Here is a 17,217-nt window from a genome sequence, read left to right on the forward strand (position 1 = left end):
AGTGGTGTCAGAAATTAATTTGTTGTATCAGAAACAGCTACATGTAATAGGAAACAGTATTAGCAATTATAATGCTACAAGAATAACCTTAACATATGCAAACCGTTGAAGTAGTCAGTTTACTACTGGCTGTGGGTATGTGTTGCCTTGACACATGTGATACCTCTACATATAGGATCTATAGGGCCGCCACCATTCTGAATGGCCAAAGTGGGTTCTGCTCTGTAGAAATGTCAGACGTACCAGGGCAGAACATACCTACAGCCATGCATAGCACAGAAATATACATATCAGCACAAATCAAAGCATAGTCTAGCAGCAATAAAGTTGCTTATGCTACTACATATAACATATCGACGTGTCAGGTATACAAGACCTGTATCAAGCAACCACTGCAGACACGTAGAATATGAGACTGTCCCCTAATCAGGACAGTTGAAATGGCTAGAGTATTGTCACATGACATATGCCTAATGAGGGACTGTCCCATACAAAGTTGGAAAGGTGTTACTCCTACAGTCTCCAGTCGTGCAATCTGAAAGGTGGAAAACGTACAGTAGGTATGCGGTAGCATGACTCAGCAGACAGCTGTGTTAACAAAATAACATTCACATGTCAGCATTGAAGAGTATCGGTTCCCATGTATCAGGCAGATGGGTGCAGATCGTATGAGGAACACGCATATAATATGATTATGTCACTGGACAGGCCGCAGAGTCTGTACAGTCGAATGCCTGCCGTCGCCAAATGCTTATACATACCCAATACTGTAGTCATGTAGTCCGATGTAATACACATCACAAGGGATCGCACACACCCAGTGTGAGTGACAAATGTAAGCACAAATGTCGGTGAGCAAGCGGCTGTAAGCGTGTTTGTCTACCAGTATGCCAGTAGTGCACTGTCAAAGACATGTGGAGTCTAAACGGGTATAAGGTGTTGTAACCAGAGGTCAGCAGTGCTTAACACTGTGCAAACCCACGCACAACTGCTCCCACCTGCTGGAATGTGCCTTACCCAGTCCGTATCCAAAGGCGTCGGTCTGTCCGCAAACAAAGAACCGTCCTATTCACGTGTTGGTAGCAGTACCCTGCACACATAGCTCATGTGAATTAACAATAGACCATGGCATATGTACAGACAACAGACCACACACACACACCATATAGCACAGCCATCCAACAGTATAGCAATGTACTGGCAGATATGTCCGGACCACTGGTGTATGCATGCCTGGCCGTCCTGTGTTTCAGTGTGTGAGCATGCCCAGTATGACTGTTACGCATGTTGTCGACTGACATTACCATCATACAGTCATGTGTGTGAGCATGCCAAGTATGGTCAACTGTATCGCATGTGTCATATGTCCAGATAGTCAGTACTGTATTGCCGACACCTCCGTTCTACACAAACAGGTGTCATGCAGTGTCTGCAGGGTAGCTAATGGTCATGTGGCATTGACAGTTGCTACATGTCTGCATAACGTGGGGGAACATCCAACCGCATCCACAGTCCTACACAGCACCGTGGGTGGCGCACATGACTCTCACATGTGTAGGTTGGACAGGGGGGCACAGCTGACAGTTGTACACATCTGCCGCTATTGTACTGGTATGCCAGGTACTCCATGTCAATGTGTGGACCTACCGAAATTACTGGTTGGAGGGATACCAGTGTACGTCAGATCCCAGCTTTAAATACCAGCATAGTGGTGTTGGACGTCCTAGCTTTCACAACCTACATCAAACTGCCTGGCCTGCTGTAGTCTGTGTGTGTCTTTGGGGGTTGGGGTCATTCATTGGGCATATCCATAGGCCATTGTATATCATTTGTCTGTATTGGTCCACACCTGTCCAGCTGCATGGAACGTATGTGGGCTGTACAGACACACATGATGTTCAGCCCATAATCTGCAGTGGGTTAGGACACCCTGTGTACTACTGGCTACCATTGTGACCCCCGTATGTGCTACAGATGTCATGGTACCACTATGGACGTGTACTGTCTGCTGCCCTAACATTCGGCCACCAAAGTCTCTTGTATGCTCACATACATACCATAGCAATGGGTAAATACACATTCTAATACAACTGCCAATTGTTAGGTCGATAGACGTACCCTGGGAGTGTTCTGGACCTGAGGACGGTGCTGGAGGGCTGCGTATGTCAGATGTACACAGTGCACCTCCTATACATGGCCGAGCACAGGTAGTGTCATGTTTGGCATCCATTGTATTGTGTGCGGGTCAGAGAGGGGAAATCCGTGGGTACCTACTGTGTCAGTGTATATGCCTTGTGTTGTCTCTTTGCCAAGGGCAGGTCATACTGTGCACGGCCTTTTGGCGATTGGGCCCTGCTCAGGTAGTTCCTTCCCCAAGTTACACTGTGCCTGTACAGGCCTTGGCAGTGGTGTTGGGCCATGTGGCCCTGCCCCATACTTTTCCTGCTGCAACTGTTACTGCAGGATCAGATTGTGTAGCATAGCAAATACCATAACAAATTGTGTGCATGTAGCTAGTGAATAATGCAGGGCTCCACTGGATGTATCCGGATACCAGAACCGTGACCTGAGCATCCCAAACACATGCTCAATTATATGTCTTGCCTGTGCATCCGCCTCATTATGGTGTGCGTGTTCAGGTGTGTGTGCATTGCTGATGGGTGTCAGCAGCCACGACACCAGTGGTTACCCAGCATCCCCCACTAGGAGGCTGTAGGGGATGTCCATATTGGCAAAGGTATGGTACAGCTGTGTCAGAAGCCATATATCGGAATCATCATAGCTTCCAGAGCAAACAGCACACACATTCAATCTAATGCCCTGGCCATCGCATATGGCCTAGCTGTTTGAGGGTATGCCCCTGCAGTTAATGTAGGCCCTACCCCTCTCACCGGGTGGTGCTTTGATGTGTATGTGTGCGCAGGCTATAGCACCCAATACCCCAGGGTAGTCATCCATGTGGTTGGAGAGATGCATATTGCTGGTCTACTAATCACATGTGTTGAGGACATGTACGTGCTCACTAGCATGTGTTGACATGGCGTCTGTGAACTGGTGCAATACTCTGGATGCAGATGCCTGCGAGATCCCCATGATATCCCCAGTTATGCTGTGTGAGGTACCTGTGGCTAGTATACCTAGGCCAACACATACCATGGTATCCACTGTGATGGATTTCCCTCGGCCTGTTTGATGTGTCAGGTGTGGCAGGCGCAGGTCAACAAGCCGCTGTAAGAGGTCTCTGTCCACCCCATAGTGCTTCACCATCCCCAGCTCATGTAGCCCCTGGTAAGTCACCCTGGGTCTATAAAGTCTTATGTCACCCCAGTAAGGGTTGTTCGGCAGCATACACATCCTCACTGCCCTCAGCCTCCTGTACATGTTGGTCTATGTTGCCAGCTGCAGCCCTTCTCATTTGGTTGGACTTTGTTGTGAAATGTCCCCGCAGGTATACACCGGTGGTGTAGAGTGTGTAAGAAACCTGTGTGTATGCTGCTTGCTCACATTACTGTACTGTTCAGGTGTGGGCTGGCCATGTCATCTGCTGATTGTGCTGATCATCACCTGTTTGTGCAGCCTGTACACCCTGACTACCCCATTACTGCTTTTGTCCCTCCCAATGTCACCAGGCAGGTATAGACACACCCCCCTAGCTTAGGCGTGCTAAGGCAGGAGCACTCCCAAGGCACAGTTCTGCAATGTACGTACAGTATGCCTGACCCCCCTCCCATGCTGTCAACTATATTCGAGCCCTGCACCCGGCTAACTACACACATATACTCCAGTGATCTGCATCACACCCTGGGGATAAATGGGGATACACTATTGTCAACCTCATCTGCATAGTATAGTCTTCTAATGAATAGTTATATGACCCATACCGAACCTCCAAATTAATAACCACTGCTTAGTGTCACTCAGATCCGTACAAAACTGGTAACAGGTGCCTTACTATCTCCATATTCAATGTCCCATGGTCTTCCCAGCAACAAAATAACCGGTGTCTACACGACTACAACCCGGGACCCTGCACACAACAGACGATGTGTGGCAGATATACATACATCCGAGGTTATCACGTACAGATCATCCGGCACAAACATTCAATAGTGCTGATGTCCCCAGACATATATGTTTATATTTATGTCTATCTCTCTATATCTACATATATCATATATATTATATGTATACATATATACATAGATATATATATATATATATATATACATACATGCACACATATACATGTACACACATATGTAGATATTGCATTTATATCACAACAGCGGACCACATGACAGCAAAGCATTAGACTGGAATGAAAAGGAAACTACATGTGCCACCTGCATCATGTAGTGTTGTTACTATCAAGGCGTGTGTGTGTTTTGTTGCGTCACACGGGACAGACTGTATTAAGGGTAAGAGTAAGGCTGCTGACATTTACTCACCAGACCTATTGACAAATGTATGCGTTGACAACCCAGTGTCTTGGCAGAATATGCGGGTTGTGGACATTATATAGGTCAGCAACAAAACACACTGAACACATCCCACAGCTAGCCACCCACAGATACCACCACATAGGGTATAACTGTCAAACACACACACCTGCCATGTCTTGGAATCAAGCACCTACCTGTCTAGCCTACCACACTACAGCATTATGCAGTAACAGATCGCACTACCGAGTTTCAGCATCACAGCACTCCCAGAGGCATACTTCTGGGTGGGTGACATCATCAGCAAAGGCAAAGACGCCGATAGGGAGTGTATGGAGAGTGAGCTGTCTAAAAACATCATTCTGTTCCCAGGCAGCTGGAAACACACACATACACACACACACACACACACACACACACACACACACACACACACACACACATGCGCAGCAGGGCTGGGAGTCAAACATACACCTAACTACCTTATCACACTACAGCATTACGCAGTTACAGAATGCGCTACCGAGATTACTGGAACACAGCACTCCCAGAGGCATACTTCTAGGTGGATGACATCATCAGGAAAGGCAAAGACGCTGATAGGGTATGTATGGAGAGTGAGCAGTCTAAAAGCATTACTCTGTCCCCAGGCAGCTGGAAACACACATACACAGACACACACACACACACACACACACACACACACACACACACACACACACACACACACACACTTGGCAGGGCTGGGAGTCGAACATACACCTAACTACCTTATCGCACTACAGCTTTTCGCGGTTACAGAATGTGCTACTGAGATTACTGGAACAGAGCACTCCCAGAGGCATACTTCTAGGTGGATGACATCATCAGCAAAGGCAAGGATGCCGATAGGGAATGTATGGAGAGTGAGCAGTCTAAAAGCATTACTCTGTCCCCAGGCAGCTGGAAACACACATACACACACACACACACACACACACACACACACACACACACACACACACTTGGCAGGGCTGGGAGTCGAACATACACCTAACTACCTTATCACACTGCAGCATTTCGCAGTTACAGAATGCGCTACTGAGATTATTGGAACACAGCACTCCCAGAGGCATACTTCTAGGTGGATGACATCATCAGCAAAGGCAAAGATGCCATTAGGGAATGTGTGGAGAGTGAGCAGTCCAAAAGCATATTACTGCCCCAAGGTAGATGGAGACAAACACACGGCAGTGGTGTGAGCGGGACAACTGCCTATCTACGGAGCACTATTACAACACTACATAGATATGAGACGTGCCACAGACAGTACACCCTTCAAGACAGTCATCCTTTCAATGTAGGAATCCATCTTGACGTGGAGTATGGACATCTGTTGCCTGGATGACCACTATCGCTATACAGGATTTCAATGGTCATGCCCATACACAGAGGCACATAACCGACACAAGGTGTCACTGGGCATGCTCACACACTTAGTAGCACACGTCCATTTGGAATGTACTGTGTGTCCATCTACACAACGGCGTACTGGGCATGCTCACACACTTAGTAGTAGCAAAGGGCTGTCTTGCATGCACACGGATTCTAAACGCGGAAGGGCACAGTGTGTCGATAGTGAACATTGTTATCACGAACGCTGGACTACATATATCTGACAACGGTCGTCAGTGCTAGATGTGTAGCATTCGTAATCACAGCTGACAATCCAGATCCAACAATGGGGAATAGGGATGATGTGTAGCGTTTGTCATCACAGCTGACAATCCAGATCCAACAATGGGAAATACGGACATCTCTGCAGTAAGGAACACCTGGCATATGGCACAGTTGTGCACAATAGCACTACCACCGTATACCTCAGATACAGACATGTGGGCCATAAGACTGTGACGGACCGCTCCAGGTGTTAGTGTCCCCACGTACATGAAAGCCACTCACATGTACTGACCAGTACACACTCAAGAGCCATCACAGATGTCTCAGGTGCAGATCACAGTGGTAAATGCCGCATTCTATGTAGCCCTCAGACGTCACCATGTCCTTGGACCAGCAACACACATCCATACATTACTACAACACCATGTTACTCATGACCAGTGGACTGTACATAGGTCTACAGCAACTGTGCAGACTACACATGTACTGACAGGGTTCCATCTTGTGTTATGCAATGCAATGATACCACTGTTCATAACCAGGTCGACTCTGCACATAACAGGGGCCCTGGGTCTTACACAGCTGTAACAGATGACTGTTGCTGTACACCAAAAAACACTCATGTTTGGATATGACATACATGTAATTGCCATGGATATGTACATGGCCCACACACACACACACACACACACACACACACACACACACACACACACACACATACAACACATATGTACATAGCATAGCTTTTGCTGTCCTCCGTGCAGACAAGTGTCTACAGCAATCACACACATGCACATGGAAGGTAGGTCCATGGCTGTTGAATGCTTACAGTACATAAGGTAGCAATGTTGACTGAGGTAACATTCCCTCTGTACTAGTTACCTATGACAACCATCATATCATACAACAGTCCATGTGTCATGTATGTCATCACACATGTCCACCAATTGCAATGCATACAAACATGGCTACATGACAGGAATGTAGGACCAACACACATGTACATGTACTGGTGTGCATTCAGCTACCATGCATGTGCAGTAGCTGATGTATGCCGTTCATCTGTGTCTAACTACAACATGCAGTTGCAATGCAGCCCCATCATTGACACCTGTATATGGTGAAATATTGACAGTACGGTTGGATGTACATCAGGTATGGATGGATGTGTGTACATAAAGTGGTGGTCCACCTTTGCAGATGGATGTTTGCTGAAGACATCTCACAGGTGTGTCACAAGCCATCCTACCATGACATGTGCAAACAGTACGCTATGTTACTGTTACTTGAAGGTGAAGACATACAACCTACACAGCGGTCAGGGTGTTACTGACTGTAAATCACTTGACACCTGTAACACTTACGTCCTCCCATGTGTATATAGCAGCACAATTGCCGAAGGTAGCATTGGTACACATAATGCGGCCAATACTGCTGCATGTCTGTCAGACGTATCATCATATAGCAGGTGTATGATTCACAGTACTGCCATGTGTGTTTGCTTGTGTGACCATATATGCCACGTATGTTGGGGAATACATCCCAGTTGTTACACACCCCTGTACACTGTTGTAGAGATCTGTACATACTGCAGTGTAGAAAGCAAGACGTAGGCAGGGGTGGTGTGTGTATCACACACATGTCAGCTATCTGTATGTAAATGACATTTGTGGACTCCACAGTGTGTGTGTGTGTGTGTGTGTGTGTGTGTGTGTGTGTGTGTGTGTGTGTGTGTGTATGTATGGCTGTCTGGTGTATGGAGTGAGGGTGTATGCTACCATACAGAACAGACAGGATCCCTAACCCCTCTTGGTGATGCAGTCTACTACCCTGTCAATGCCATCGGTCTCAGCCTTACTGGCTACCTGTACATGTTCATTCTCTGTGTCGCGTCATGTGAGTGCACAGTACTGTGAAGGTGATTACCACATAGGCAGGGGTCCTCACCTCAACACTATCGAGTGTGCATTATAGTGTCGACCCCGTGAGTGTGGGCATGTTACTGTGTGTGTCTGTGTATGTCTGTGCGTGTTCTCATCCTGTAATGTGACAGTGTATTACTGCTACACAGTGAGGCCTCATGCTATCAACTGGCCTCTAACGTTGACATCAGCCAGACGGCTGTGTAAACCCCCCGCACCATGTCACTATACCTGTGATGTGACCTGGTATGGATGTTATGTCTCTAGCCACTGTAGCCTATTAAACAGCTCACATGCTTCTGGATCAGTAGATGTGTGGACATCTGTGGAATGGTAGCCTTTCTAACAGTGGGGTTGAGGCTACGTATAGCATGCTGGTTTGCCATACATGCCTGTGAGTACTCCACATTTACACATGGAAAACTGAAAACATTGCTACCTATTGGCACATGCAATTAGACATTAAGGAGGGAAGCAGGGCATCATTACCAACATGCTGTTACTGTTGTTACCAAGACACATACTGTGAACATACAACAATGCATTCTAACTGCAAACACTGTAACGTAATAGCACAAGCAATTAGACCTTAAGGAGGGAAGCAGGGCATAATTACCAACATGCTGTTACTGTTGTTACCAAGACACATACTGTGAACATATAACAATGCATTCTAAACCTGTACTACATGGTATGTCTGGTGCGTGTCAACAGTACACAACAAATGTTATATACACTTATCTCACTATTCTGTTCACCCTGTGCATCAGACCATATGAGCATGTCCCTGCACCGATGGTGTGGATGACAGGGATGCGGCACAGGCATCATCATATTGCACGGGGTGATAATGTTTGCCTGGGGCATAGGCTGCACCAGTGGATGACATGTGTGTGGGTTAGGGCCGGTGATCTGATTGGACATGTGTGGTTGTTATGCATGTGGGTGTTGCAGTGCCCTACAGATGTTTCTGCTGTGTGCGTGTATGTGTGCACACAGTTCTGCCATGTGTCTGGTCTACACAGGGGTATTATTGACAGCTCTAGATAGTACAGACCAGGATGTACAGCTCACTGTATCTGGCCACGTGACCTGTGCCTGTCAGGGGTTGCACGGGCACTACCAGGCAGAGGTATAGATTGGCTACTGTCCAATGACACATGTCCACTGGAACCGTGTCCCCACTAGGAACGTCCAGGGCCACGTCCACGTGGCCTGCTGTGTCCTGGTGTGGACAGCGCAGCACCAGCTGCACTGCTACCGGCACTGTGGGAGTGGGCATGTGAGGTAGCTCATTCACGTTGACCTGCACCAGGTGGTGCAGCTGGCCTATGTCCATGTGGCCTATGCCTCACTCCTACTAGATGTTCTCCAGCACAGACAGCTCATGCTCGCGGATTGCCATGCCACTGTCAAGGATTCCAACCATGTCACCCAATCACCTGTCCAGAACATCAGCAATCTGCTGTTGAGCATTTGCCAAAGCCTGGATGTTGTCGTTTAAAGAACGGATAGCAGCCCACTGAAGCCTCTGCCCTTCTCTGTTCTGCTGTTCAGCACGTTCCTGTGCCACCATTACAGTCTGAAACATGCGTCTGGTGACACCAGCTGCTGCGCTCTGTCCTGCAGGTGCATGTCTGCCAGAGGTCCTCCTACGAGCAGCACTGGCCACATACCTGTGTGGCACATCTGCAGTCATTACACTGACACCATGGTGTGAAGACACACCTTCTGTAGCCACCACACGTTCCTGTTCCAAGCTAACACACGCTGACTGTCCTTCCTGTATGGCCACTAGTGATGGGGTATGTGTTGGCATGAGAACTGTGTGTGGGGAAGAGGGGGACATAGCTGGGATGGCAACCATTGGTACAGATTCAGCCCCTGACAACCCTGCCTGTACCTCATGCATATGTTCATCACTGCTAGAGTCTGTGGGGACACTAACATCAAATGAACTGCAGGAGGGTAATGCACCTACATCATCTGTGAATGCAAAGACAGACTCTACATTACAATAGACACACAGACAGAGACACAGACACACAGGCAGACAGAGACACAGACACAGACAGACAGAGACACACAGACACACAGACAGACACACAGACACACAGACAGACCATGCATGTGATTTGACACACGGCATGCAACATGCATGTGATACAGCAGACGACATGCAGCTCAGACATTAATAGTGGTAGTTAGCATACATCCCTGGGTTGCACACAACAGCAAGCAGGTGTCATATCAGAAGCCATGCAGTTCACACAATCATGGTAGTAAGCATGCATCCCTGTGATACACCATGTGGACCAGCACAGGTTAACAGTACACATGGCTGATGTGACCTTGACATTAACATGTAGTATGACATGTAATCTGCTGACGTGTGCATTGACATGCATACATGTCTGACACAATGGTGTCCTGACACATGTATAGCGGTGTAATGGGTATCACATTGCAGTGTTGTCTGCATGCCCTACAGATAGAATGCACTTATAGCAGATGTGAATGAGCATTGAAGGGTAGTATGAGGCGTCTACATTGCTATACAGTGTGAGGTACAGACACTGTGCCATTGCATGGCATCATGAGGCATCTATATTGCTATACAGTGTGGAATGCACACACAGTGCATAGCCATGACTGCGTGCATACACATTACATAACTACTGTGGATTGTGACCCACTTCGCTGAGGCGTATACACACTAAACCATGCTGTGTCATGTGACAGGTCACTGGAGGACCTACGGATGACACCCCTGCACAACTATTAAAATGGCAACTGTGTCCACACATGGCAGACTTGTCAATACACCATGTCCAACATGACATTTATGTACCACACACACAAGATGCACGGCTGACAGTGATGTCCAACAGCAGCAAGGGAAATGTACAGTATCTGTGGCCTGATGTGGTGTCTATGTCTGTGGAAGCTGTACAGGTGACTACTGTCATGCTATGACACAGTCATGATGTTCAACACATCTTATATGGTCAAATTAAGTGACACCTCCACAAGCTGTGCGCAGGCTTTTAGGATGTCCAGTGTTCCACATCAACTATATAACCATTCAACAAAGGCTATAGTTGGACCATGTGTGGACAATGTGCAACAGGGTGTATACACATCACATCTACTGTGTGTTGCTACATGTCTCTGGCCATCCTCCATGGCCATGTGTAAACATGTGTTGGCCAAATGTTTGTGATGGCCGTCTATCTCACATGTCTGTGCTGTCCCATATAACATACACCCATAGATGTCAGATACATCACTGTTCACAGGATTATGCAGACAAAGGGGTGTATGTTTGGTATGTGGGGTATGTATTATGGGATAGTGAGACAATATTGCAACCGGAACACTACATGTCTGGAACATGTCAGATGGCACATCACAATGTGTGCACTCATTGCAGGGGCATATTACACAATGGTGAATCCTGTGGGCTGCCCATATCCCAGCTCACTGTGTGGTACTGTTTGCATACCACACATGTGTTGTTCCAATGTATAGTACATATGCCTACATTGAACAACACCTCCACTGTTGTATGCACAGCTGTCCACACATCTAGCAATGGCAGATACTGTGGTTTCATGTCAGTGTTTCATTTAGTTTGTATATATTGCACATGAGTAGCCAGTGTGATTGATGATAGATGCGACCTGTATATCATGACTGAGCCATACATTATGTGTACATGTGTTAACTGGCCACATGGTGAATAGATCTATGCATTAATATGCCTGATACTGATAACTGTCTCACCTGCAATGGACTGATGTCTGTGCGGCATGCCAGAGGTACCTGTATAGGGATGACACAGCAGTTTGAACATTATCCATGACTGTATGACAGCTACAGGGTGCACTGTGCATGTTAACACATTCACCTGTACAATAGCATATAGTATGCACATGTGTGCATAGACAGGGTAGCATACTATAGTATGCAGCATGTGTGTAAACATACCTTGCATATGATGTCATATTACATATTGTACAGTGGCACATGCAACTAAATGGGGTATAATAGTCATATGTGCAGTAGTGACTTACCAGGCAACTCCAGGCTCAGTGATTGGGAGACACCCACCTCCACGATGGCAGCTAGTGTTTGTGGATGCTGTTCTGAGGGTGTCCCCAGGCTGGCCAGTAGCTCCTTGGTAGGTGTGAGTGGGGGCTGGGTTGGTGGCCCACCACCTGTTCCACCTTGTTCTCTGGTGAGTGCATTGGCAGGCTGTTTCACATGTCTTATCAGGTCCATGCAGTGTCTGCGCACCTGCTGGTAGGTGCGGTTATGGCCACCCACATCATTAACCCTCCTGCGAAGTTCCTGCCACAGGTTGTCACGCTGCTGGGCATGCTGTGGCACATGGCTGAACAACACCTCATAGTTATCATGGAGGTACAGTATGAGGGCATCATCCTCCAGGTGGCTATACGCTGGCAGGCGTGAATGAGGCATTATCTGGAAGACATAATGATGGAGACAGGTCACAGTATCACAGAGATGTGCAGAGATACAGCTGCACATACATTTGTATTAAATCTAGTACATATGAACAGTTATCTTTGCAAATTGTCATGACGCTGACATGACTGACGTGTTTGTGTCACACACATGTAACACCCATTGTGCATTGGATATCATCACCAGATATGTGTGTCACCTCATTACATTGCTTATACTCCATGTGAATGCTGTCTTGATGTGGGCATGTCTGTTTGCCTGTACTGGTGTTCTTACCTATCAGCACATGCCTGGATGTGTCCATAGTAATACTGTTGACCTTGATGCTGTTTATATGTTACATATCAACACATACACTGCCTTAACGGACATGAGCAGTGACAATGCAGACATGTGCACGGAAACCTTTACATGCATGTGTTTTGCCATATACATGTACATGGCACTGTACAGCAGTTCAACATCCTGCCACATATCGCCTGTGTTGCACATGTGATACACATGGGACAATGGCTAGCCGGACGTTATTTGCAGGGATGGTTATCAACTATAGCATGTATGGGCAAGGTTTTCTAGCTGTATCCGACAGCCATTTTGCCACCGCCAGGTGCATCAGTGCCACATTACTGATCCAGACAGTTAATGATACATCTACCTTGCGGTCATCGCACCATGTATGACAGAGATGACATGTGCAGCTTTGATGAACAGGGTTGCATGGTATGGCAGGAGTATGTAACATGTATGGCACAGGGATCTGTCCAGCATGTGGCGATCCTTGTAGTAGGACGGCAGCTGTCCATGACGTATGTCTTTCAGATCAGGATATGTATGTGTAGCATGTCCAACATCACAGTGTAGCACATGTCTTTATGCAAGGTAGCCAGCATGCTGCATAGTGTAGGTGAGGATTGTGAAGGCTGGTATCACCCATCCATGCATGGCCTATACCCCTTAAAGGTGATATGTGATCCGATATTGGTCACCCGAGTGCTGAGTATGCCTGTCCAATGATCTCCATGCTCATGGATGGCACCCTGTCATGACATGGGTGCTCATATGACTACCTAATAGGCCTGGAGATGTCACCAGCTCAGGGAGGGAACTGCACAGCACCATCCCGTACACACCGTGTCCATAATGTTGACCACTGCCTAGGTGGTAGTTAATGTGTACAGGGTTATTCACCTAGCGGTGACAATGCTATTAGCAGCTGTCAGATTGTGTACATATGTCACGCACCTCACCCACAAAGCCCATTCTGTATGTTGTCCACAACACTGAGACAGCTATTGCTCCTAGGTCATGGCCATTCACATCCTTACATATGCAGATGCCTCCCATTTGTCTGTGTAGTATGGGCTACAATGAGGGGGGAGTACAAAACATTAACCCTGTTTTACTGTAGCTGCCACTGGTGTGATATGCACATGTCACTCAGACACCTTTTGTAGTGTTGCTTCTGTCAACAGGCCACTGGTAGAACACTCCTGTGACATACGAAGGTACATCTAGTATACTCAGTGTAGCTGGAACACAGTATGGGTGATGATGTCCTATGACCTGTCACAGGTATGCTATGCATTGTGAAATCATCTGTACTGTCATCTACATCTGTACTGCTAACATCTACGTTGATAAAGGTTCATAGACTTGCAGACCATACTCAGCAGGGTAATAGTGCAGTACCTCCAATTATGACTGGCATCTCCACTTGTGGGTTGCAGTGGGTTTATATTATCCAACACCCTATCTGTATTGCATATTCATGCTTAGCACTTGTTCAGAACATGTAAGCACTTCATGAGCTACTAATTACTGTAGCACCCATTCCAACTCATTTCTTACAAGTACACTGTCTGTCCTTACATTTCCAGCTTGCTTACAGTACAACAGCTGTTGTACACATATAACTCACATGTCTTGTGAGACATGGTTGAATATACAAGCATGTCCAAGTGTTACTTACCAGTGTTATTGCCTGTCTATATGATGAATATGGCAAACATGAGGCAATAGAGCAATTGTCTCATGTACACAGTCAATGCTCACCTTCCAACATACGACACTACAGCCTGTGGGAGATGCACATATGTAGCCATGCTGGGGGTAATGCTCTCACCAACCCAGACTGAACCTGACATTCATGTGGGGATGTTAAACATTTGCAACACACCTCACTCATCACATAGTCTCACTAGATCTCCACCACCACAGGCCACACATAGTGTGACTACGACATTTGCAGAACCTCTCCATACTCCCTGTGTAGGCAACAGAGGCAGCCCCCATCACCAAACACAACACCAATTACTTATAGCCCACAGACTCATGTGTGCCCATCAACTACAGCCAATAGGGTGTTATAACCTACACAACACACCAGTCATAGGTGACTCTGTAGGCAGTCACACTGATGTCCCACTCAGCAGGCTACACAAGACGATAGTCGCTTACATCTGGCTGTCGGGTAACAGGATCCTCAACATAACCTATGCACCCATGCCACGCCTCACCAGGTACAATTTAACTGTCATTCTCCATGTTAGTGTGACTGCCCTGAGATGTAACTTCCTGGATTACATGTACAGGGACATGCAATAGCTCTCCGGTCTTGTAGCCCAGAAGGTATCGCCCAAGCCCTAAGAAGCATTCTGCATTCATCCAGACTGATACCACTGTACAATGACTGAATGTTTCACTTCAACAGTTGCCTATGCTTCTGCTGTCATTCCACAGGCATCCAGTATCTGTCTGCTTTGAATGACATGGTCAACAAAACACGATGCTTTGGCACAGATGACCTGCACCTGTCAGCCCTGGGATTACAGATAACATGTAAGGCTCTTGCTGCTCCTATACTGCCTGTCTTGGACAGTTTCCAATAACATTCACCACCAGAACAGGAACAGGCAAGCAAAACCTGGGGTAATGATATTCAATGCTTGACATCTTCATCTCTAACGCACTCAGGTGAGGCACTCCTTATAATGGACCACTTCGATATCTCTGCAGTGACTGGGACCTGTCTCTAGGCTCTGGAGAGCATACCTGCACTGACAGGTTATACACAGACCACACCTTTCAGCCATGTAACCAGGACCGGAACACCCACGGCAGACATGTGCCCATATTTCACAAGGATGTACACACCTCCAGGCTGGTTACTTAGCACGATGCATCAGAGGTGATCCATTTGCAACTAACTGTGGCCAGAACTGCTATACACATTGTAACTTGCTACAGATTCTACAACATACCCCATGGTTACTGGCCCTCATTTCTTGGTGTACTGGACAGTAGGGTTCAGACAGGTACTACTGATGTGAGACTGACACTACCCCACAATTACCTGGGATACCTACTCATGTACCGACACATTAGGCCAATGTTTCTGTGATTCATAACCTCCACTCAGCTGGATCAACCCATACACACCACCACCAAGGCCAACAATGTCCTAGACATGGACATTACCAACATGTGACTTGTGTTCCACACCTGGGGTTATCCCCTCGTTGGTAGTTACCGAACGTATGCTAATCACCCTTGTTATCCACATCCCGGCACCACACCCTTCACGGAATACACAGTACAAGATTTCTACAAGGCCTACTTCAGATGTCTTATGACAGCGGTAGTAAACATCATGACACCCGTGCAGATGGACAATGTATTTACAAACGCTGAAACATACACCAGTGCACTTCATTAGCACTTACACGACTGCATGGATTATGCTATCCCAAACAGAGCCATGATGGTACCCACCAGATAATGGATGCCACTCTGGGGGTCCAGTTCCATGGACATAATGTACAACAAAAGGTGGAGGCTGTTGCAAAGTGGAGTACAATCCCATGGGTGGGGTAGCTCACTGATCAGCCTCAGTAGGAATCCAGGATCCCTTATCACATCCTCCAAAGCTAGCTACGTAAACATTACTGTGACACATTCCAAGGACTACCACAAAGCATTATGGAGGTATGTCAGTACTGGATGGCAATACCCACATCTGCTCTGACATACGATGGTTAGGCAAGAACATTACAGAACCGACTGATATTGGTAACATCCTGGCAGATAGGTTCAATGCTAACTTTACACCCGCTCACTCCCTACAGGGCCAAAATCCATACAGGAACAAGGCAGAGTCCCTGCGGCCACAACTATGCAGTTCCAACCTGCACTCTCTAAGGCCTGGAACACAGACTCCATGTGACCCTCCAACATCCCAGGCTGCGATTTACACAAACCTCAGAATGACATGGTTCCCCACTTGGCCACCAGATTCACTAATAGCCTTGTATCAGACATTGTGGCCCCTGAATGGCACACAGCAACAGTTATCACACTCCACATAGGTGGCGACACAATGAACCAGAGGGACTATTGCCCTATACGCCTGACTGGACTGTTCTGCATGGCTATGGGGCACATCATCATGGAAGTCATTCACAGAGACATTGGTGGGCTCCAGACCTTTGATGCCACCCAGGTTGGATTTGTTAGGGCCAGACCATGGCTCCTACACCTGGTGGACCCCTTTGATACAGTTGCCAGGGTAGTTTATGATGGTAAGGGGGTCCACACAGCCTACATTGTCCTCTCATTGGCTTTCAGCACCGTTCTCCATTCTGGTATTGACAACATACACATCCACCTGCACATCGACCCCTATGTCTTGAGATGTTATGCAAAGT

At 47.1% G+C, this 17,217-nt stretch overlaps 1 protein-coding gene across 2 annotated transcripts in view; it reads left to right on the top strand.

Annotated features, from left to right (window-relative positions):
- EPHX2 (epoxide hydrolase 2) overlaps nt 1-17,217 on the top strand; it is a 3,146,492-nt gene that overhangs the window by 2,976,874 nt on the left and 152,401 nt on the right. The gene's annotated exons all lie outside the window — the stretch shown is intronic.

Source organism: Protopterus annectens, chromosome 2.part1 (assembly GCF_019279795.1).
Source record: "Protopterus annectens isolate FY-2018-M chromosome 2.part1, PAN1.0, whole genome shotgun sequence".
Classification (NCBI taxonomy): Eukaryota; Metazoa; Chordata; order Ceratodontiformes; family Protopteridae; genus Protopterus; species Protopterus annectens.